Below are 24,654 nucleotides of genomic sequence, written 5' to 3' on the forward strand. Positions count from 1 at the left end.
TCAGGACAGTAGATAAAAAGTGATCAAAGGTATTTTTCCACATAGCATGGCAATTCACATCAAAGTATCTTTTTAAAAATTTTAGTCTGAATGCATACATTTTCATCTTTATATCAGTTAACTGTAGTCCGCCATTTCGCTTATCACCAATTATTGTATAATAGTGAACCAAATGGGACTTTCCTGACCAGATAAATCTGAGAAATAATTGCTTCAATTCATCAGCAATCATATCAGGAAGAGGCTGAACTGACACTATGTACAATACTCTAGAAACTAATAAGTTATTAACAACTGTTACTTTTCCTTGTATTGTCAAATATCTCTGTGACCACAGTTGCAATAAGTTTTTAATTTTAGACAATCTATCATTCCAGTTCAGTTGCTCACATAACTTTGCACATTTTCCCACATAAGCTCCCAAAATTAAGATGACTTGATCACACATTTGAATTTGTAATTGTTTGCAATAATCATCAGTAAGTTTACCAGATCCAATACACAGAAGTTCTGTCTTTTCCTTGTTCACCTTTGCACCAGATCCTTTACAATACAAGTCAAGTACATTAAAAGATTGATTAATGGATTGTGTGTCCGCTAATGTCAAGGTTGTATCATCTGCATGTTGAAAAACTTTACTTGTATTACTAGACAGTGGGAGTGGAATACCTTTGATAGTGGGATTTGCTTTGATAGCGAGTCCTAAGGGTTCTGCTGCTAATACATATAACATTGCTGATATAGGACAACCTTGTCTGACTGAATTTTTAATTAAAAAGGGTTTCGTTAGATGACCATTGCATTTAACACTACTTTTAATTTCATTATAAAATATCTTTATCCACTGAATAAAATTGTCACCAAAACCGAACTTTCGTAACACAGAAATCAAATATGAGTGGCAAACTCTGTCAAACGCTTTTTCTTGATCAATTTTTAAGATATATCCCTCAAGATTGTCTCTCTCAACCATATCTATAATATCTCTTACAGTGACTATAGTATCAGCAATATCTCTCCCAACTATACAACATGTCTGAGTTTGAGAAATAATTTTGGGTAATACCATTTTTAAACGTGTAGACAAAATCCTTGCCAAAATTTTATAATCTACATTAAGTAAACTGATAGGACGCCAATTTTGCAATCTTCTATTATCCCCCTTATTTTTATAAATAAGTGATATAACCCCAAATCTCATTGATCTCGACATAATATTGTCATTCTTAACACTCTGAAAGATGTGCAACAGAATATCATATATACAATCATAAAATTTACAATACCACTCTACTGTCAATCCGTCCGGGCCGGGGCTTTTATTTTTAGCCATCCCTTTTATAGCTGTATGTATTTCATCAACTGTTATTATGGCATCACACATATCTTTATCCTCATCAGATACAGAACAGTTTACAAAATTTAAAAGTGAATCAGTACAATTATCATCAACAGTTACCGAAGAATATAAATGACTATAAAACTGATGTATTTCATCTAAGATTCCGCTTGTATTTGAAATAATTACACCATCATCATCAATCAATTCATTGATTACATTTTTGTTGTGTCGATATTTCTCAAGATTTAGAAAATATTTAGTATTTCTATCGCTTTCAATTGCCCATTTGGCCTTAGATCTCAATATAGCACCCCCGACAAAAATCAGTTTCATAGTCACTTAGCTGATGTTTTAGTTCTTCATATTTGTTAATGTCATATGGTTCTTTATTTGCGACTTTTTCTGAAAATGATTTTAATTTATTTTGCAATGTAAAGTATTCTTGTAATCTTTCCTTATTTCTTCTTGTACAGTATACTTGGGAAATTTTTTAATTTTGTATTTTACATTATCCCACCAAATGAGTGGTTCACTGAAATACATTTCGTCAGTTTTTCCCTCGGTAAGAATTGATTTCACTCTTTGTACATATTTTTCCTCAAAAAGAACATTGTTATTTAATATCCATAATCCGGGCCCTGTTTCCACTTTGCAGGTATTTAGTTTAAGGTATACAAAAGAATGATCACTAAAGGATGTATCTGCATAATAAATATTTTGCACATTGGAGTGCAATTTTGAGGAAATCAAAAAATAATCTATTCTACTCTGCTTCATTTCGCCTAGTACAACTTGTTTTCTGGAGAAACTACGAGTACTAGGATTTCGTGATCTCCATAAATCGGTAATATTCCTATCATGAATAATTTTATAAAGTTCACGCATTGCTACATCATCAATATGTAAGGCTTTGTTATGTCGATCAATACCTGCTAAAGTTGTATTAAAATCACCAGCCAGGATAGTGCTATCACTAGTACTGTTATGTAAATATGTATTTAGCTTCATGAAAAAGTTAAACTTTTCCTTCACAACATTTGGAGCATAAATATTGATTAAATCAATCACTTTATCATCCATAGCTATTTTAAGATGTAAAATCCTACCCTTTTCAATCATTTCTTGTGTCACCTGATTTCTCAATTCTCTCACTACTAAAACAGCAACACCTGTCCTCCTAATGTCAGCATTACTATAAAATATGTCACCATTCCAAATCTCATTTTCTCTAATACTTTCAACAAACTCATCATCCCAAAAGGTTTCTTGCAATAATAAAATATGGCCTCTTTTCTCTTTAAATATTTCTAAAACAGACTTTAGTTTATTCAAATTACGCAAGCCATTTACATTTAGAGATACAATATTTAAAGCCATGATTATGATGAGTGTATTGAAAGTATTAAAAAATGTTGAGTGTTTGATCATTTCTTCATAGGTGTTCGTCGCATGCTATTCATCTTCATATTAGGTACTGGATTAAACCTTCTCCTTCTCCTTTGTACTACTTTGAAATTTTCGATATTAGTACCGTTTTCTTGACATGTACGTGATTCGTTTGATCTTTCAACAACGTCTGCAGCCATCTTCCTGTCATCATCTGAATCTGTCCCCGATCCATCTCCAATTGTATGATTGTTGTTTACTTCCTCAGATTCTATTTCTACATTGGTCATATCAACTCCAATTCTTTCTTTTTCTTCCCCACTTTCTCCACTCTCATTATCTTTTTTTGCATTCTCAATTTCTTCTTTATCATCTTCGTCACTCTGTAACTCCAATATGTCTTCCCTCATATCATCATCAACTTGCGAATGAATGCCTGTAATGGCCTCTCTGTAACACATACATGTTTGCGCCTCTTTGTGGCATTTGTCGCATATCCTGCATGTACACATAAGAGGAAAACTTCCACAACTTTCACATCTTTGCCTTGTGCAATTTTTTGCTACATGGCCTTGCTCCCCACACTTGTAGCATACAAAATCAGGGCAGTCTTTTATAACATGTCCCGGATCAAGACATCTAGAACATACCTTAACTTGATTATTGTGTAATACTCTAAAGTATTGTTGACCATTGACAGTCTGAAATTTCAGACTGTAAGGCAAGGATTTTACCTGCTGTGGAAATTTACATTTGACATAACGAGTCCCATCAGCCACACTAGTTCCAGGATAATATCTGCGTTGAATGGGAGAAAGAAGTTCTACTCCGTATTCACCGAGCTTCATACTTATATCATCATCTGTGATGTATGCTGGTAAATGAAGAATTGACACAATAATAGTGTCTGAATATAAAAGAGTACAATCAAAGTGTTCACTTCCAATATCAATTCCACACAAGGTATTATATGCTACTTCCTTACTCGGTAGTGTGACCTCATACAAATTTGCACCTTTGGGCACAACTGCATAGACCGACATATCTCCGGTTAATTCTTCTACACTTCTAACAATATCACTTGCCTTTATTTTCTTCACATCCTTTACATCAATCACCACGGTACATTCTTTCCCAAAACGACGAGAAGCTCCTGTCTGTCTATCGATGTTACTCGACATGCCATTCTTATTGTTAGCTATTCCACTGGTGTCATTAGAGTGTGAGTCAGCTCCTTGTGCTGCACGTGCAGCACGACCAGGCTTTGTATTCATTGTCACAGAAAAAAATTTTTTGTGTGGTGGATAAAGTTATCCACACACTCAAAATATATCTCACTTATATATGAATGCGATCAAACAAATCTTATCAACGTACCTGTAACAAATTAAAACAGCAAAAATGTCTATTAAAGGAAAAAAAACTTGAAAATTCACGGAGCGATCATCAAACGTGTTTTCCTTCTGATGTCATAACCGGAAGTCTCTATTTTAGAGTCATAAAAGATACTGCTCTATGACAAAAGAACAGTTTGTCAGAAGTGGGATTCGAACCCACGCCGGGAAGACCCGACTGCGACCTGAACGCAGCGCCTTAGACCGCTCGGCCATCCTGACATATGCATTGCAAAGATCCGAGTGCACATAGAGAGATTGAAGGGCGTATAGGTCAGCATACTGAATAGGACTCGTTGAGGCCTAGAATCATCGACTAATTGAATAAATAGTAAGATTTTGTAACAACAAAGATTTTGTAACAGCACAGGATAATCTCCCATCATCTATATTTTTATCTTTGTACTTGTATATTGTGCCTCTAATAATGATAACATTAACTACAAAGTTATTAATGTTTTCCTTGCAGAGAAGTCGATGAGGGAGGGATTCTACTGTAATTTGAATGCATCATCTTAGACCGCTTGTCCATCCTGATCTATCCATTAGTTTTCTGCACCTTATCTCTTAGAAATACAGTGGAAAGGATACATTAAATGATAGAGACAAATGCAAATGTTAAGTAATAGAGAACAATTGAAATATGAAGGAACAGTGAAAACCTCCAATGTAACAGGTAAGCGTTATTGAACAATGTTATATTATGTATGCATACATCCATAGAGAGAGAGAGAGAGAGAGAGAGAGAGAGAGAGAGAGAGAGAGAGAGATGGTGTGTGTGTGTGTGGGGGGGAAGGGTAGGTGACGTATATAATTAGACAGGCAGTGGATAGATGGGCATCTTGTTTGTGAATCGCGGGAATATAGTGCCAGCGGGTACTTATATAAAAATGACAATTTCTCATTAACATACAAGAGATAAACTTCTCCTCTCGATAATACCTTGTGCTTATTATAACTGTTTGAGCATAAAGAATAAAAAGGTAACCTTTTTGGGACTCGAATGAATGTGAGTGAAACACTCATGCAGGTAGTATCGCTTTCCCGTCTGTAGATATCCGTGAGATTTGTATGTGTGTGTGTGTCTATATGTGTGTGTGTGTGTGTGTGTGTGTTAGAGAGAGAGAGAGAGAGAGAGAGAGAGAGAGAGAGAGAGAGAGAGAGGATAACAAGTTAATACATTTGAAGGGCCAGAAAAGCATATTTAACTAAAACAGCTGTTATATGCCAGCATACATGAACGCTGTAAGATTGATGTTTTCTATTTTAGAGTCATAAGAGATACTGCTCTATGACAAAAGAACAGTTTGTCAGAAGTGGGATTCGAACCCACGCCGGGAAGACCCGACTGCGACCTGAACGCATCGCCTTTTTTTTTTTTTTTCTTTCTTTATTCAAAAACGCTTTGTACAGTATAAAAGTTAAAAATATACAGTCAGTATGTACATAGTAGTTTGTAATGCTATATTACAAAATAATGGTTCTACAATAGTATTTTGTAATGCTATATTACAAAACAATGATTCTACAATAGTATTTTGTTAAGCTATATTACAGAACAATGATTCTAAAATTTTATTGTGTAATGTTATAGTACAAAACAATGATTCTACAATGTAATAAACACTTTATCCTCTTCTATTCTCATTAAAGGATTATCTTTTACAAAATACTTCGTAATCAAAGTCTGATTTTTGTCTTTGTAATGTTGATACGCATATAATATATATTTTCTAGTCAAATATTGGAACAATCTTTCGATGTCTATTTGTTTCCCTAATAAAGACATAATGTTTCTTCTTTTGTAAATGCACAATCGAGCAATGCTCAGAATGTAGTTCAAAAAATAACTATTTACTGATTTTGTTTCTTTGTTATATCCTATCATGAGCATTTGTTCAAGAGAAGTGCTATTGAGAACACCAACTCTACAATTTTTAAAAAGAATCTCAACTATATATACAATATAATTCTTAAAAGAGCTTAATTCAGGACATTTCAAAAACATGTGAAATAAATCCTCTGTTTCCAACTGGCACACTGGACATGAGTCATTATCAATTTTGCCATAGTATTTTAGTCTCTCTTTTGTAAATATTCGATTGTGCATTATTCTATAATCCAAATCTATACAATCTGGGGTCTTGAAAGGTAGGTGTATCAATTTCCAGTATTTATGCTTTTCCAAACTAAATATCTTACTCCAAAAGGAAACAGAAGCTGGTTCTTGAAAAATCAACGTACATAAAAGCTTGTAAAATAGTTGTGTTGTACATAAACAGAGGTCATATAATTTTGTATCAACTCTGAGAAACATATTATTTCTCCCATTGGTTACAGTGGGTTTTGACTCTGTTGCAACAATATTTCTCCAGCCTAATGGTATACTTTCTATTATGCAATTATAGTCTTTTTTTATCTTATCTGTTTTGATCTCAGAATTTGATTTGTATATCATTTCTGGAATAGCTCTATAAGGTAGTATTCCAGGTACAAATTCATATGTAATATCCTGAACACGAACAATTCCTGCTTCTATAAATTCTGCGAAAAACAACGTTTTACCAGCACATGTAATATTAGGATTTAAAAAGAGAGGTTGTTCAAAAACATTCCTCACATCAATATTTGTATCGATATTATTTCTAAGTTTTTCCCATGCATGAAACATTTCTCTGTAAAATATAGGTAGGGTATTCAATTGTTGCTTATTTAAAGACATGAGAAACAACTCTTTGGTCAACCTCATGTTCAGGACAGTAGATAAAAAGTGATCAAAGGTATTTTTCCACATAGCATGGCAATTCACATCAAAGTATCTTTTTAAAAATTTTAGTCTGAATGCATACATTTTCATCTTTATATCAGTTAACTGTAGTCCGCCATTTCGCTTATCACCAATTATTGTATAATAGTGAACCAAATGGGACTTTCCTGACCAGATAAATCTGAGAAATAATTGCTTCAATTCATCAGCAATCATATCAGGAAGAGGCTGAACTGACACTATGTACAATACTCTAGAAACTAATAAGTTATTAACAACTGTTACTTTTCCTTGTATTGTCAAATATCTCTGTGACCACAGTTGCAATAAGTTTTTAATTTTAGACAATCTATCATTCCAGTTCAGTTGCTCACATAACTTTGCACATTTTCCCACATAAGCTCCCAAAATTAAGATGACTTGATCACACATTTGAATTTGTAATTGTTTGCAATAATCATCAGTAAGTTTACCAGATCCAATACACAGAAGTTCTGTCTTTTCCTTGTTCACCTTTGCACCAGATCCTTTACAATACAAGTCAAGTACATTAAAAGATTGATTAATGGATTGTGTGTCCGCTAATGTCAAGGTTGTATCATCTGCATGTTGAAAAACTTTACTTGTATTACTAGACAGTGGGAGTGGAATACCTTTGATAGTGGGATTTGCTTTGATAGCGAGTCCTAAGGGTTCTGCTGCTAATACATATAACATTGCTGATATAGGACAACCTTGTCTGACTGAATTTTTAATTAAAAAGGGTTTCGTTAGATGACCATTGCATTTAACACTACTTTTAATTTCATTATAAAATATCTTTATCCACTGAATAAAATTGTCACCAAAACCGAACTTTCGTAACACAGAAATCAAATATGAGTGGCAAACTCTGTCAAACGCTTTTTCTTGATCAATTTTTAAGATATATCCCTCAAGATTGTCTCTCTCAACCATATCTATAATATCTCTTACAGTGACTATAGTATCAGCAATATCTCTCCCAACTATACAACATGTCTGAGTTTGAGAAATAATTTTGGGTAATACCATTTTTAAACGTGTAGACAAAATCCTTGCCAAAATTTTATAATCTACATTAAGTAAACTGATAGGACGCCAATTTTGCAATCTTCTATTATCCCCCTTATTTTTATAAATAAGTGATATAACCCCAAATCTCATTGATCTCGACATAATATTGTCATTCTTAACACTCTGAAAGATGTGCAACAGAATATCATATATACAATCATAAAATTTACAATACCACTCTACTGTCAATCCGTCCGGGCCGGGGCTTTTATTTTTAGCCATCCCTTTTATAGCTGTATGTATTTCATCAACTGTTATTATGGCATCACACATATCTTTATCCTCATCAGATACAGAACAGTTTACAAAATTTAAAAGTGAATCAGTACAATTATCATCAACAGTTACCGAAGAATATAAATGACTATAAAACTGATGTATTTCATCTAAGATTCCGCTTGTATTTGAAATAATTACACCATCATCATCAATCAATTCATTGATTACATTTTTGTTGTGTCGATATTTCTCAAGATTTAGAAAATATTTAGTATTTCTATCGCTTTCAATTGCCCATTTGGCCTTAGATCTCAATATAGCACCCCCGACAAAAATCAGTTTCATAGTCACTTAGCTGATGTTTTAGTTCTTCATATTTGTTAATGTCATATGGTTCTTTATTTGCGACTTTTTCTGAAAATGATTTTAATTTATTTTGCAATGTAAAGTATTCTTGTAATCTTTCCTTATTTCTTCTTGTACAGTATACTTGGGAAAATTTTTTAATTTTGTATTTTACATTATCCCACCAAATGAGTGGTTCACTGAAATACATTTCGTCAGTTTTTCCCTCGGTAAGAATTTATTTCACTCTTTGTACATATTTTTCCTCAAAAAGAACATTGTTATTTAATATCCATAATCCGGGCCCTGTTTCCACTTTGCAGGTATTTAGTTTAAGGTATACAAAAGAATGATCACTAAAGGATGTATCTGCATAATAAATATTTTGCACATTGGAGTGCAATTTTGAGGAAATCAAAAAATAATCTATTCTACTCTGCTTCATTTCGCCTAGTACAACTTGTTTTCTGGAGAAACTACGAGTACTAGGATTTCGTGATCTCCATAAATCGGTAATATTCCTATCATGAATAATTTTATAAAGTTCACGCATTGCTACATCATCAATATGTAAGGCTTTGTTATGTCGATCAATACCTGCTAAAGTTGTATTAAAATCACCAGCCAGGATAGTGCTATCACTAGTACTGTTATGTAAATATGTATTTAGCTTCATGAAAAAGTTAAACTTTTCCTTCACAACATTTGGAGCATAAATATTGATTAAATCAATCACTTTATCATCCATAGCTATTTTAAGATGTAAAATCCTACCCTTTTCAATCATTTCTTGTGTCACCTGATTTCTCAATTCTCTCACTACTAAAACAGCAACACCTGCCCTCCTAATGTCAGCATTACTATAAAATATGTCACCATTCCAAATCTCATTTTCTCTAATACTTTCAACAAACTCATCATCCCAAAAGGTTTCTTGCAATAATAAAATATGGCCTCTTTTCTCTTTAAATATTTCTAAAACAGACTTTAGTTTATTCAAATTACGCAAGCCATTTACATTTAGAGATACAATATTTAAAGCCATGATTATGATGAGTGTATTGAAAGTATTAAAAAATGTTGAGTGTTTGATCATTTCTTCATAGGTGTTCGTCGCATGCTATTCATCTTCATATTAGGTACTGGATTAAACCTTCTCCTTCTCCTTTGTACTACTTTGAAATTTTCGATATTAGTACCGTTTTCTTGACATGTACGTGATTCGTTTGATCTTTCAACAACGTCTGCAGCCATCTTCCTGTCATCATCTGAATCTGTCCCCGATCCATCTCCAATTGTATGATTGTTGTTTACTTCCTCAGATTCTATTTCTACATTGGTCATATCAACTCCAATTCTTTCTTTTTCTTCCCCACTTTCTCCACTCTCATTATCTTTTTTTGCATTCTCAATTTCTTCTTTATCATCTTCGTCACTCTGTAACTCCAATATGTCTTCCCTCATATCATCATCAACTTGCGAATGAATGCCTGTAATGGCCTCTCTGTAACACATACATGTTTGCGCCTCTTTGTGGCATTTGTCGCATATCCTGCATGTACACATAAGAGGAAAACTTCCACAACTTTCACATCTTTGCCTTGTGCAATTTTTTGCTACATGGCCTTGCTCCCCACACTTGTAGCATACAAAATCAGGGCAGTCTTTTATAACATGTCCCGGATCAAGACATCTAGAACATACCTTAACTTGATTATTGTGTAATACTCTAAAGTATTGTTGACCATTGACAGTCTGAAATTTCAGACTGTAAGGCAAGGATTTTACCTGCTGTGGAAATTTACATTTGACATAACGAGTCCCATCAGCCACACTAGTTCCAGGATAATATCTGCGTTGAATGGGAGAAAGAAGTTCTACTCCGTATTCACCGAGCTTCATACTTATATCATCATCTGTGATGTATGCTGGTAAATGAAGAATTGACACAATAATAGTGTCTGAATATAAAAGAGTACAATCAAAGTGTTCACTTCCAATATCAATTCCACACAAGGTATTATATGCTACTTCCTTACTCGGTAGTGTGACCTCATACAAATTTGCACCTTTGGGCACAACTGCATAGACCGACATATCTCCGGTTAATTCTTCTACACTTCTAACAATATCACTTGCCTTTATTTTCTTCACATCCTTTACATCAATCACCACGGTACATTCTTTCCCAAAACGACGAGAAGCTCCTGTCTGTCTATCGATGTTACTCGACATGCCATTCTTATTGTTAGCTATTCCACTGGTGTCATTAGAGTGTGAGTCAGCTCCTTGTGCTGCACGTGCAGCACGACCAGGCTTTGTATTCATTGTCACAGAAAAAAATTTTTTGTGTGGTGGATAAAGTTATCCACACACTCAAAATATATCTCACTTATATATGAATGCGATCAAACAAATCTTATCAACGTACCTGTAACAAATTAAAACAGCAAAAATGTCTATTAAAGGAAAAAAACTTGAAAATTCACGGAGCGATCATCAAACGTGTTTTCCTTCTGATGTCATAACCGGAAGTCTCTATTTTAGAGTCATAAAAGATACTGCTCTATGACAAAAGAACAGTTTGTCAGAAGTGGGATTCGAACCCACGCCGGGAAGACCCGACTGCGACCTGAACGCAGCGCCTTAGACCGCTCGGCCATCCTGACATATGCATTGCAAAGATCCGAGTGCACATAGAGAGACTGAAGGGCGTATAGGTCAGCATACTGAATAGGACTCGTTGAGGCCTAGAATCATCGACTAATTGAATAAATAGTAAGATTTTGTAACAACAAAGATTTTGTAACAGCACAGGATAATCTCCCATCATCTATATTTTTATCTTTGTACTTGTATATTGTGCCTCTAATAATGATAACATTAACTACAAAGTTATTAATGTTTTCCTTGCAGAGAAGTCGATGAGGGAGGGATTCTACTGTAATTTGAATGCATCATCTTAGACCGCTTGTCCATCCTGATCTATCCATTAGTTTTCTGCACCTTATCTCTTAGAAATACAGTGGAAAGGATACATTAAATGATAGAGACAAATGCAAATGTTAAGTAATAGAGAACAATTGAAATATGAAGGAACAGTGAAAACCTCCAATGTAACAGGTAAGCGTTATTGAACAATGTTATATTATGTATGCATACATCCATAGAGAGAGAGAGAGAGAGAGAGAGAGAGAGAGAGAGAGAGAGAGAGATGGTGTGTGTGTGTGGGGGGGGGGGAAGGGTAGGTGGACGTATATAATTAGACAGGCAGTGGATAGATGGGCATCTTGTTTGTGAATCGCGGGAATATAGCGCCAGCGGGTACTTATATAAAAATGACAATTTCTCATTAACATACAAGAGATAAACTTCTCCTCTCGATAATACCTTGTGCTTATTATAACTGTTTGAGCATAAAGAATAAAAAGGTAACCTTTTTGGGACTCGAATGAATGTGAGTGAAACACTCATGCAGGTAGTATCGCTTTCCCGTCTGTAGATATCCGTGAGATTTGTATGTGTGTGTGTGTCTATATGTGTGTGTGTGTGTGTGTGTGTTAGAGAGAGAGAGAGAGAGAGAGAGAGAGAGAGAGAGAGAGAGAGAGGATAACAAGTTAATACATTTGAAGGGCCAGAAAAGCATATTTAACTAAAACAGCTGTTATATGCCAGCATACATGAACGCTGTAAGATTGATGTTTTCTATTTTAGAGTCATAAGAGATACTGCTCTATGACAAAAGAACAGTTTGTCAGAAGTGGGATTCGAACCCACGCCGGGAAGACCCGACTGCGACCTGAACGCATCGCCTTTTTTTTTTTTTTTCTTTCTTTATTCAAAAACGCTTTGTACAGTATAAAAGTTAAAAATATACAGTCAGTATGTACATAGTAGTTTGTAATGCTATATTACAAAATAATGGTTCTACAATAGTATTTTGTAATGCTATATTACAAAACAATGATTCTACAATAGTATTTTGTTAAGCTATATTACAGAACAATGATTCTAAAATTTTATTGTGTAATGTTATAGTACAAAACAATGATTCTACAATGTAATAAACACTTTATCCTCTTCTATTCTCATTAAAGGATTATCTTTTACAAAATACTTCGTAATCAAAGTCTGATTTTTGTCTTTGTAATGTTGATACGCATATAATATATATTTTCTAGTCAAATATTGGAACAATCTTTCGATGTCTATTTGTTTCCCTAATAAAGACATAATGTTTCTTCTTTTGTAAATGCACAATCGAGCAATGCTCAGAATGTAGTTCAAAAAATAACTATTTACTGATTTTGTTTCTTTGTTATATCCTATCATGAGCATTTGTTCAAGAGAAGTGCTATTGAGAACACCAACTCTACAATTTTTAAAAAGAATCTCAACTATATATACAATATAATTCTTAAAAGAGCTTAATTCAGGACATTTCAAAAACATGTGAAATAAATCCTCTGTTTCCAACTGGCACACTGGACATGAGTCATTATCAATTTTGCCATAGTATTTTAGTCTCTCTTTTGTAAATATTCGATTGTGCATTATTCTATAATCCAAATCTATACAATCTGGGGTCTTGAAAGGTAGGTGTATCAATTTCCAGTATTTATGCTTTTCCAAACTAAATATCTTACTCCAAAAGGAAACAGAAGCTGGTTCTTGAAAAATCAACGTACATAAAAGCTTGTAAAATAGTTGTGTTGTACATAAACAGAGGTCATATAATTTTGTATCAACTCTGAGAAACATATTATTTCTCCCATTGGTTACAGTGGGTTTTGACTCTGTTGCAACAATATTTCTCCAGCCTAATGGTATACTTTCTATTATGCAATTATAGTCTATTTTTATCTTATCTGTTTTGATCTCAGAATTTGATTTGTATATCATTTCTGGAATAGCTCTATAAGGTAGTATTCCAGGTACAAATTCATATGTAATATCCTGAACACGAACAATTCCTGCTTCTATAAATTCTGCGAAAAACAACGTTTTACCAGCACATGTAATATTAGGATTTAAAAAGAGAGGTTGTTCAAAAACATTCCTCACATCAATATTTGTATCGATATTATTACTAAGTTTTTCCCATGCATGAAACATTCCTCTGTAAAATATAGGTAGGGTATTCAATTGTTGCTTATTTAAAGACATGAGAAACAACTCTTTGGTCAACCTCATGTTCAGGACAGTAGATAAAAAGTGATCAAAGGTATTTTTCCACATAGCATGGCAATTCACATCAAAGTATCTTTTTAAAAATTTTAGTCTGAATGCATACATTTTCATCTTTATATCAGTTAACTGTAGTCCGCCATTTCGCTTATCACCAATTATTGTATAATAGTGAACCAAATGGGACTTTCCTGACCAGATAAATCTGAGAAATAATTGCTTCAATTCATCAGCAATCATATCAGGAAGAGGCTGAACTGACACTATGTACAATACTCTAGAAACTAATAAGTTATTAACAACTGTTACTTTTCCTTGTATTGTCAAATATCTCTGTGACCACAGTTGCAATAAGTTTTTAATTTTAGACAATCTATCATTCCAGTTCAGTTGCTCACATAACTTTGCACATTTTCCCACATAAGCTCCCAAAATTAAGATGACTTGATCACACATTTGAATTTGTAATTGTTTGCAATAATCATCAGTAAGTTTACCAGATCCAATACACAGAAGTTCTGTCTTTTCCTTGTTCACCTTTGCACCAGATCCTTTACAATACAAGTCAAGTACATTAAAAGATTGATTAATGGATTGTGTGTCCGCTAATGTCAAGGTTGTATCATCTGCATGTTGAAAAACTTTACTTGTATTACTAGACAGTGGGAGTGGAATACCTTTGATAGTGGGATTTGCTTTGATAGCGAGTCCTAAGGGTTCTGCTGCTAATACATATAACATTGCTGATATAGGACAACCTTGTCTGACTGAATTTTTAATTAAAAAGGGTTTCGTTAGATGACCATTGCATTTAACACTACTTTTAATTTCATTATAAAATATCTTTATCCACTGAATAAAATTGTCACCAAAACCGAACTTTCGTAACACAGAAATCAAATATGAGTGGCAAACTCTGTCAAACGCTTTTTCTTGATCAATTTTTAAGATATATCCCTCAAGATTGTCTCTCTCAACCATATCTATAATATCTCTTACAGTGACTATAGTATCAGCAATATCTCTCCCAACTATACAACATGTCTGAGTTTGAGAAATAATTTTGGGTAATACCATTTTTAAACGTGTAGACAAAATCCTTGCCAAAATTTTATAATCTACATTAAGTAAACTGATAGGACGCCAATTTTGCAATCTTCTATTATCCCCCTTATTTTTATAAATAAGTGATATAACCCCAAATCTCATTGATCTCGACATAATATTGTCATTCTTAACACTCTGAAAGATGTGCAACAGAATATCATATATACAATCATAAAATTTACAATACCACTCTACTGTCAATCCGTCCGGGCCGGGGCTTTTATTTTTAGCCATCCCTTTTATAGCTGTATGTATTTCATCAACTGTTATTATGGCATCACACATATCTTTATCCTCATCAGATACAGAACAGTTTACAAAATTTAAAAGTGAATCAGTACAATTATCATCAACAGTTACCGAAGAATATAAATGACTATAAAACTGATGTATTTCATCTAAGATTCCGCTTGTATTTGAAATAATTACACCATCATCATCAATCAATTCATTGATTACATTTTTGTTGTGTCGATATTTCTCAAGATTTAGAAAATATTTAGTATTTCTATCGCTTTCAATTGCCCATTTGGCCTTAGATCTCAATATAGCACCCCCGACAAAAATCAGTTTCATAGTCACTTAGCTGATGTTTTAGTTCTTCATATTTGTTAATGTCATATGGTTCTTTATTTGCGACTTTTTCTGAAAATGATTTTAATTTATTTTGCAATGTAAAGTATTCTTGTAATCTTTCCTTATTTCTTCTTGTACAGTATACTTGGGAAAATTTTTTAATTTTGTATTTTACATTATCCCACCAAATGAGTGGTTCACTGAAATACATTTCGTCAGTTTTTCCCTCGGTAAGAATTTATTTCACTCTTTGTACATATTTTTCCTCAAAAAGAACATTGTTATTTAATATCCATAATCCGGGCCCTGTTTCCACTTTGCAGGTATTTAGTTTAAGGTATACAAAAGAATGATCACTAAAGGATGTATCTGCATAATAAATATTTTGCACATTGGAGTGCAATTTTGAGGAAATCAAAAAATAATCTATTCTACTCTGCTTCATTTCGCCTAGTACAACTTGTTTTCTGGAGAAACTACGAGTACTAGGATTTCGTGATCTCCATAAATCGGTAATATTCCTATCATGAATAATTTTATAAAGTTCACGCATTGCTACATCATCAATATGTAAGGCTTTGTTATGTCGATCAATACCTGCTAAAGTTGTATTAAAATCACCAGCCAGGATAGTGCTATCACTAGTACTGTTATGTAAATATGTATTTAGCTTCATGAAAAAGTTAAACTTTTCCTTCACAACATTTGGAGCATAAATATTGATTAAATCAATCACTTTATCATCCATAGCTATTTTAAGATGTAAAATCCTACCCTTTTCAATCATTTCTTGTGTCACCTGATTTCTCAATTCTCTCACTACTAAAACAGCAACACCTGTCCTCCTAATGTCAGCATTACTATAAAATATGTCACCATTCCAAATCTCATTTTCTCTAATACTTTCAACAAACTCATCATCCCAAAAGGTTTCTTGCAATAATAAAATATGGCCTCTTTTCTCTTTAAATATTTCTAAAACAGACTTTAGTTTATTCAAATTACGCAAGCCATTTACATTTAGAGATACAATATTTAAAGCCATGATTATGATGAGTGTATTGAAAGTATTAAAAAATGTTGAGTGTTTGATCATTTCTTCATAGGTGTTCGTCGCATGCTATTCATCTTCATATTAGGTACTGGATTAAACCTTCTCCTTCTCCTTTGTACTACTTTGAAATTTTCGATATTAGTACCGTTTTCTTGACATGTACGTGATTCGTTTGATCTTTCAACAACGTCTGCAGCCATCTTCCTGTCATCATCTGAATCTGTCCCCGATCCATCTCCAATTGTATGATTGTTGTTTACTTCCTCAGATTCTATTTCTACATTGGTCATATCAACTCCAATTCTTTCTTTTTCTTCCCCACTTTCTCCACTCTCATTATCTTTTTTTGCATTCTCAATTTCTTCTTTATCATCTTCGTCACTCTGTAACTCCAATATGTCTTCCCTCATATCATCATCAACTTGCGAATGAATGCCTGTAATGGCCTCTCTGTAACACATACATGTTTGCGCCTCTTTGTGGCATTTGTCGCATATCCTGCATGTACACATAAGAGGAAAACTTCCACAACTTTCACATCTTTACCTTGTGCAATTTTTTGCTACATGGCCTTGCTCCCCACACTTGTAGCATACAAAATCAGGGCAGTCTTTTATAACATGTCCCGGATCAAGACATCTAGAACATACCTTAACTTGATTATTGTGTAATACTCTAAAGTATTGTTGACCATTGACAGTCTGAAATTTCAGACTGTAAGGCAAGGATTTTACCTGCTGTGGAAATTTACATTTGACATAACGAGTCCCATCAGCCACACTAGTTCCAGGATAATATCTGCGTTGAATGGGAGAAAGAAGTTCTACTCCGTATTCACCGAGCTTCATACTTATATCATCATCTGTGATGTATGCTGGTAAATGAAGAATTGACACAATAATAGTGTCTGAATATAAAAGAGTACAATCAAAGTGTTCACTTCCAATATCAATTCCACACAAGGTATTATATGCTACTTCCTTACTCGGTAGTGTGACCTCATACAAATTTGCACCTTTGGGCACAACTGCATAGACCGACATATCTCCGGTTAATTCTTCTACACTTCTAACAATATCACTTGCCTTTATTTTCTTCACATCCTTTACATCAATCACCACGGTACATTCTTTCCCAAAACGACGAGAAGCTCCTGTCTGTCTATCGATGTTACTCGACATGCCATTCTTATTGTTAGCTATTCCACTGGTGTCATTAGAGTGTGAGTCAGCTCCTTGTGCTGCACGTGCAGCACGACCAGGCTTTGTATTCATTGTCACAGAAAAAAATTTTTTGTGTGGTGGATAAAGTTATCCACACACTCAAAATATATCTCACTTATATATGAATGCGATCAAACAAATCTTATCAACGTACCTGTAACAAATTAAAACAGCAAAAATGTCTATTAAAGGAAAAAAACTTGAAAATTCACGGAGCGATCATCAAACGTGTTTTCCTTCTGATGTCATAACCGGAAGTCTCTATTTTAGAGTCATAAAAGATACTGCTCTATGACAAAAGAACAGTTTGTCAGAAGTGGGATTCGAACCCACGCCGGGAAGACCCGACTGCGACCTGAACGCAGCGCCTTAGACCGCTCGGCCATCCTGACATATGCATTGCAAAGATCCGAGTGCACATAGAGAGATTGAAGGGCGTATAGGTCAGCATACTGAATAGGACTCGTTGAGGCCTAGAATCATCGACTAATTGAATAAATAGTAAGATTTTGTAACAACAAAGATTTTGTAACAGCACAGGATAATCTCCCATCATCTATATTTTTATCTTTGTACTTGTATATTGTGCCTCTAATAATGATAACATTAACTACAAAGTTATTAATGTTTTCCTTGCAGAGAAGTCGATGAGGGAGGGATTCTACTGTAATTTGAATGCATCATCTTAGACCGCTTGTCCATCCTGATCTATCCATTAGTTTTCTGCACCTTATCTCTTAGAAATACAGTGGAAAGGATACATTAAATGATAGAGACAAATGCAAATGTTAAGTAATAGAGAACAATTGAAATATGAAGGAACAGTGAAAACCTCCAATGTAACAGGTAAGCGTTATTGAACAATGTTATATTATGTATGCATACATCCATAAAGAGAGAGAGAGAGAGAGAGAGAGAGAGAGAGAGAGAGAGAGAGAGAGAGAGAGAGAGAGAGATGGTGTGTGTGTGTGGGGGGGGGGAAGGGTAGGTGGACGTATATAATTAGACAGGCAGTGGATAGATGGGCATCTTGTTTGTGAATCGCGGGAATATAGCGCCAGCGGGTACTTATATAAAAATGACAATTTCTCATTAACATACAAGAGATAAACTTCTCCTCTCGATAATACCTTGTGCTTATTATAACTGTTTGAGCATAAAGAATAAAAAGGTAACCTTTTTGGGACTCGAATGAATGTGAGTGAAACACTCATGCAGGTAGTATCGCTTTCCCGTCTGTAGATATCCGTGAGATTTGTATGTGTGTGTGTGTCTATATGTGTGTGTGTGTGTGTGTGTGTTAGAGAGAGAGAGAGAGAGAGAGAGAGAGAGAGAGAGAGAGAGAGAGAGAGAGGATAACAAGTTAATACATTTGAAGGGCCAGAAAAGCATATTTAACTAAAACAGCTGTTATATGCCAGCATACATGAACGCTGTAAGATTGATGTTTTCTATTTTAGAGTCATAAGAGATACTGCTCTATGACAAAAGAACAGTTTGTCAGAAGTGGGATTCGAACCCACGCCGGGAAGACCCGACTGCGACCTGAACGCATCGCCTTTTTTTTTTTTTTCTTTCTTTATTCAAAAACGCTTTGTACAGTATAAAAGTTAAAAATATACAGTCAGTATGTACATAGTAGTTTGTAATGCTATATTACAAAATAATGGTTCTACAATAGTATTTTGTAATGCTATATTACAAAACAATGATTCTACAATAGTATTTTGTTAAGCTATATTACAGAACAATGATTCTAAAATTTTATTGTGTAATGTTATAGTACAAAACAATGATTCTACAATGTAATAAACACTTTATCCTCTTCTATTCTCATTAAAGGATTATCTTTTACAAAATACTTCGTAATCAAAGTCTGATTTTTGTCTTTGTAATGTTGATACGCATATAATATATATTTTCTAGTCAAATATTGGAACAATCTTTCGATGTCTATTTGTTTCCCTAATAAAGACATAATGTTTCTTCTTTTGTAAATGCACAATCGAGCAATGCTCAGAATGTAGTTCAAAAAATAACTATTTACTGATTTTGTTTCTTTGTTATATCCTATCATGAGCATTTGTTCAAGAGAAGTGCTATTGAGAACACCAACTCTACAATTTTTAAAAAGAATCTCAACTATATATACAATATAATTCTTAAAAGAGCTTAATTCAGGACATTTCAAAAACATGTGAAATAAATCCTCTGTTTCCAACTGGCACACTGGACATGAGTCATTATCAATTTTGCCATAGTATTTTAGTCTCTCTTTTGTAAATATTCGATTGTGCATTATTCTATAATCCAAATCTATACAATCTGGGGTCTTGAAAGGTAGGTGTATCAATTTCCAGTATTTATGCTTTTCCAAACTAAATATCTTACTCCAAAAGGAAACAGAAGCTGGTTCTTGAAAAATCAACGTACATAAAAGCTTGTAAAATAGTTGTGTTGTACATAAACAGAGGTCATATAATTTTGTATCAACTCTGAGAAACATATTATTTCTCCCATTGGTTACAGTGGGTTTTGACTCTGTTGCAACAATATTTCTCCAGCCTAATGGTATACTTTCTATTATGCAATTATAGTCTTTTTTTATCTTATCTGTTTTGATCTCAGAATTTGATTTGTATATCATTTCTGGAATAGCTCTATAAGGTAGTATTCCAGGTACAAATTCATATGTAATATCCTGAACACGAACAATTCCTGCTTCTATAAATTCTGCGAAAAACAACGTTTTACCAGCACATGTAATATTAGGATTTAAAAAGAGAGGTTGTTCAAAAACATTCCTCACATCAATATTTGTATCGATATTATTTCTAAGTTTTTCCCATGCATGAAACATTTCTCTGTAAAATATAGGTAGGGTATTCAATTGTTGCTTATTTAAAGACATGAGAAACAACTCTTTGGTCAACCTCATGTTCAGGACAGTAGATAAAAAGTGATCAAAGGTATTTTTCCACATAGCATGGCAATTCACATCAAAGTATCTTTTTAAAAATTTTAGTCTGAATGCATACATTTTCATCTTTATATCAGTTAACTGTAGTCCGCCATTTCGCTTATCACCAATTATTGTATAATAGTGAACCAAATGGGACTTTCCTGACCAGATAAATCTGAGAAATAATTGCTTCAATTCATCAGCAATCATATCAGGAAGAGGCTGAACTGACACTATGTACAATACTCTAGAAACTAATAAGTTATTAACAACTGTTACTTTTCCTTGTATTGTCAAATATCTCTGTGACCACAGTTGCAATAAGTTTTTAATTTTAGACAATCTATCATTCCAGTTCAGTTGCTCACATAACTTTGCACATTTTCCCACATAAGCTCCCAAAATTAAGATGACTTGATCACACATTTGAATTTGTAATTGTTTGCAATAATCATCAGTAAGTTTACCAGATCCAATACACAGAAGTTCTGTCTTTTCCTTGTTCACCTTTGCACCAGATCCTTTACAATACAAGTCAAGTACATTAAAAGATTGATTAATGGATTGTGTGTCCGCTAATGTCAAGGATGTATCATCTGCATGTTGAAAAACTTTACTTGTATTACTAGACAGTGGGAGTGGAATACCTTTGATAGTGGGATTTGCTTTGATAGCGAGTCCTAAGGGTTCTGCTGCTAATACATATAACATTGCTGATATAGGACAACCTTGTCTGACTGAATTTTTAATTAAAAAGGGTTTCGTTAGATGACCATTGCATTTAACACTACTTTTAATTTCATTATAAAATATCTTTATCCACTGAATAAAATTGTCACCAAAACCGAACTTTCGTAACACAGAAATCAAATATGAGTGGCAAACTCTGTCAAACGCTTTTTCTTGATCAATTTTTAAGATATATCCCTCAAGATTGTCTCTCTCAACCATATCTATAATATCTCTTACAGTGACTATAGTATCAGCAATATCTCTCCCAACTATACAACATGTCTGAGTTTGAGAAATAATTTTGGGTAATACCATTTTTAAACGTGTAGACAAAATCCTTGCCAAAATTTTATAATCTACATTAAGTAAACTGATAGGACGCCAATTTTGCAATCTTCTATTATCCCCCTTATTTTTATAAATAAGTGATATAACCCCAAATCTCATTGATCTCGACATAATATTGTCATTCTTAACACTCTGAAAGATGTGCAACAGAATATCATATATACAATCATAAAATTTACAATACCACTCTACTGTCAATCCGTCCGGGCCGGGGCTTTTATTTTTAGCCATCCCTTTTATAGCTGTATGTATTTCATCAACTGTTATTATGGCATCACACATATCTTTATCCTCATCAGATACAGAACAGTTTACAAAATTTAAAAGTGAATCAGTACAATTATCATCAACAGTTACCGAAGAATATAAATGACTATAAAACTGATGTATTTCATCTAAGATTCCGCTTGTATTTGAAATAATTACACCATCATCATCAATCAATTCATTGATTACATTTTTGTTGTGTCGATATTTCTCAAGATTTAGAAAATATTTAGTATTTCTATCGCTTTCAATTGCCCATTTGGCCTTAGATCTCAATATAGCACCCCCGACAAAAATCAGTTTCATAGTCACTTAGCTGATGTTTTAGTTCTTCATATTTGTTAATGTCATATGGTTCTTTATTTGCGACTTTTTCTGAAAATGATTTTAATTTATTTTGCAATGTAAAGTATTCTTGTAATCTTTCCTTATTTCTTCTTGTACAGTATACTTGGGAAAATTTTTTAATTTTGTATTTTACATTATCCCACCAAATGAGTGGTTCACTGAAATACATTTCGTCAGTTTTTCCCTCGGTAAGAATTTATTTCACTCTTTGTACATATTTTTCCTCAAAAAGAACATTGTTATTTAATATCCATAATCCGGGCCCTGTTTCCACTTTGCAGGTATTTAGTTTAAGGTATACAAAAGAATGATCACTAAAGGATGTATCTGCATAATAAATATTTTGCACATTGGAGTGCAATTTTGAGGAAATCAAAAAATAATCTATTCTACTCTGCTTCATTTCGCCTAGTACAACTTGTTTTCTGGAGAAACTACGAGTACTAGGATTTCGTGATCTCCATAAATCGGTAATATTCCTATCATGAATAATTTTATAAAGTTCACGCATTGCTACATCATCAATATGTAAGGCTTTGTTATGTCGATCAATACCTGCTAAAGTTGTATTAAAATCACCAGCCAGGATAGTGCTATCACTAGTACTGTTATGTAAATATGTATTTAGCTTCATGAAAAAGTTAAACTTTTCCTTCACAACATTTGGAGCATAAATATTGATTAAATCAATCACTTTATCATCCATAGCTATTTTAAGATGTAAAATCCTACCCTTTTCAATCATTTCTTGTGTCACCTGATTTCTCAATTCTCTCACTACTAAAACAGCAACACCTGTCCTCCTAATGTCAGCATTACTATAAAATATGTCACCATTCCAAATCTCATTTTCTCTAATACTTTCAACAAACTCATCATCCCAAAAGGTTTCTTGCAATAATAAAATATGGCCTCTTTTCTCTTTAAATATTTCTAAAACAGACTTTAGTTTATTCAAATTACGCAAGCCATTTACATTTAGAGATACAATATTTAAAGCCATGATTATGATGAGTGTATTGAAAGTATTAAAAAATGTTGAGTGTTTGATCATTTCTTCATAGGTGTTCGTCGCATGCTATTCATCTTCATATTAGGTACTGGATTAAACCTTCTCCTTCTCCTTTGTACTACTTTGAAATTTTCGATATTAGTACCGTTTTCTTGACATGTACGTGATTCGTTTGATCTTTCAACAACGTCTGCAGCCATCTTCCTGTCATCATCTGAATCTGTCCCCGATCCATCTCCAATTGTATGATTGTTGTTTACTTCCTCAGATTCTATTTCTACATTGGTCATATCAACTCCAATTCTTTCTTTTTCTTCCCCACTTTCTCCACTCTCATTATCTTTTTTTGCATTCTCAATTTCTTCTTTATCATCTTCGTCACTCTGTAACTCCAATATGTCTTCCCTCATATCATCATCAACTTGCGAATGAATGCCTGTAATGGCCTCTCTGTAACACATACATGTTTGCGCCTCTTTGTGGCATTTGTCGCATATCCTGCATGTACACATAAGAGGAAAACTTCCACAACTTTCACATCTTTACCTTGTGCAATTTTTTGCTACATGGCCTTGCTCCCCACACTTGTAGCATACAAAATCAGGGCAGTCTTTTATAACATGTCCCGGATCAAGACATCTAGAACATACCTTAACTTGATTATTGTGTAATACTCTAAAGTATTGTTGACCATTGACAGTCTGAAATTTCAGACTGTAAGGCAAGGATTTTACCTGCTGTGGAAATTTACATTTGACATAACGAGTCCCATCAGCCACACTAGTTCCAGGATAATATCTGCGTTGAATGGGAGAAAGAAGTTCTACTCCGTATTCACCGAGCTTCATACTTATATCATCATCTGTGATGTATGCTGGTAAATGAAGAATTGACACAATAATAGTGTCTGAATATAAAAGAGTACAATCAAAGTGTTCACTTCCAATATCAATTCCACACAAGGTATTATATGCTACTTCCTTACTCGGTAGTGTGACCTCATACAAATTTGCACCTTTGGGCACAACTGCATAGACCGACATATCTCCGGTTAATTCTTCTACACTTCTAACAATATCACTTGCCTTTATTTTCTTCACATCCTTTACATCAATCACCACGGTACATTCTTTCCCAAAACGACGAGAAGCTCCTGTCTGTCTATCGATGTTACTCGACATGCCATTCTTATTGTTAGCTATTCCACTGGTGTCATTAGAGTGTGAGTCAGCTCCTTGTGCTGCACGTGCAGCACGACCAGGCTTTGTATTCATTGTCACAGAAAAAATT

At 33.8% G+C, this 24,654-nt stretch overlaps 3 non-coding genes across 3 annotated transcripts; all 3 read right to left on the reverse strand.

The window, feature by feature from the left end:
- Positions 1-4,260: 4,260 nt before the first annotated feature.
- On the reverse strand, positions 4,261-4,344 carry Trnal-cag (transfer RNA leucine (anticodon CAG)). Its single transcript has one exon. It is a non-coding gene; the product is annotated as a tRNA-Leu (tRNA).
- Positions 4,345-11,133: 6,789 nt separating this feature from the next.
- Trnal-cag (transfer RNA leucine (anticodon CAG)) lies at positions 11,134-11,217 on the reverse strand. Its single transcript has one exon. It is a non-coding gene; the product is annotated as a tRNA-Leu (tRNA).
- Positions 11,218-18,003: 6,786 nt separating this feature from the next.
- Positions 18,004-18,087, reverse strand: Trnal-cag (transfer RNA leucine (anticodon CAG)). The gene has a single exon. It is a non-coding gene; the product is annotated as a tRNA-Leu (tRNA).
- Between the last annotated feature and the right edge of the window lie 6,567 nt (positions 18,088-24,654).

This window comes from Sinohyriopsis cumingii, unplaced genomic scaffold, assembly GCF_028554795.1.
Source record: "Sinohyriopsis cumingii isolate HCF-2022 unplaced genomic scaffold, ASM2855479v2 utg000066l, whole genome shotgun sequence".
Classification (NCBI taxonomy): domain Eukaryota; kingdom Metazoa; phylum Mollusca; class Bivalvia; order Unionida; family Unionidae; genus Sinohyriopsis; species Sinohyriopsis cumingii.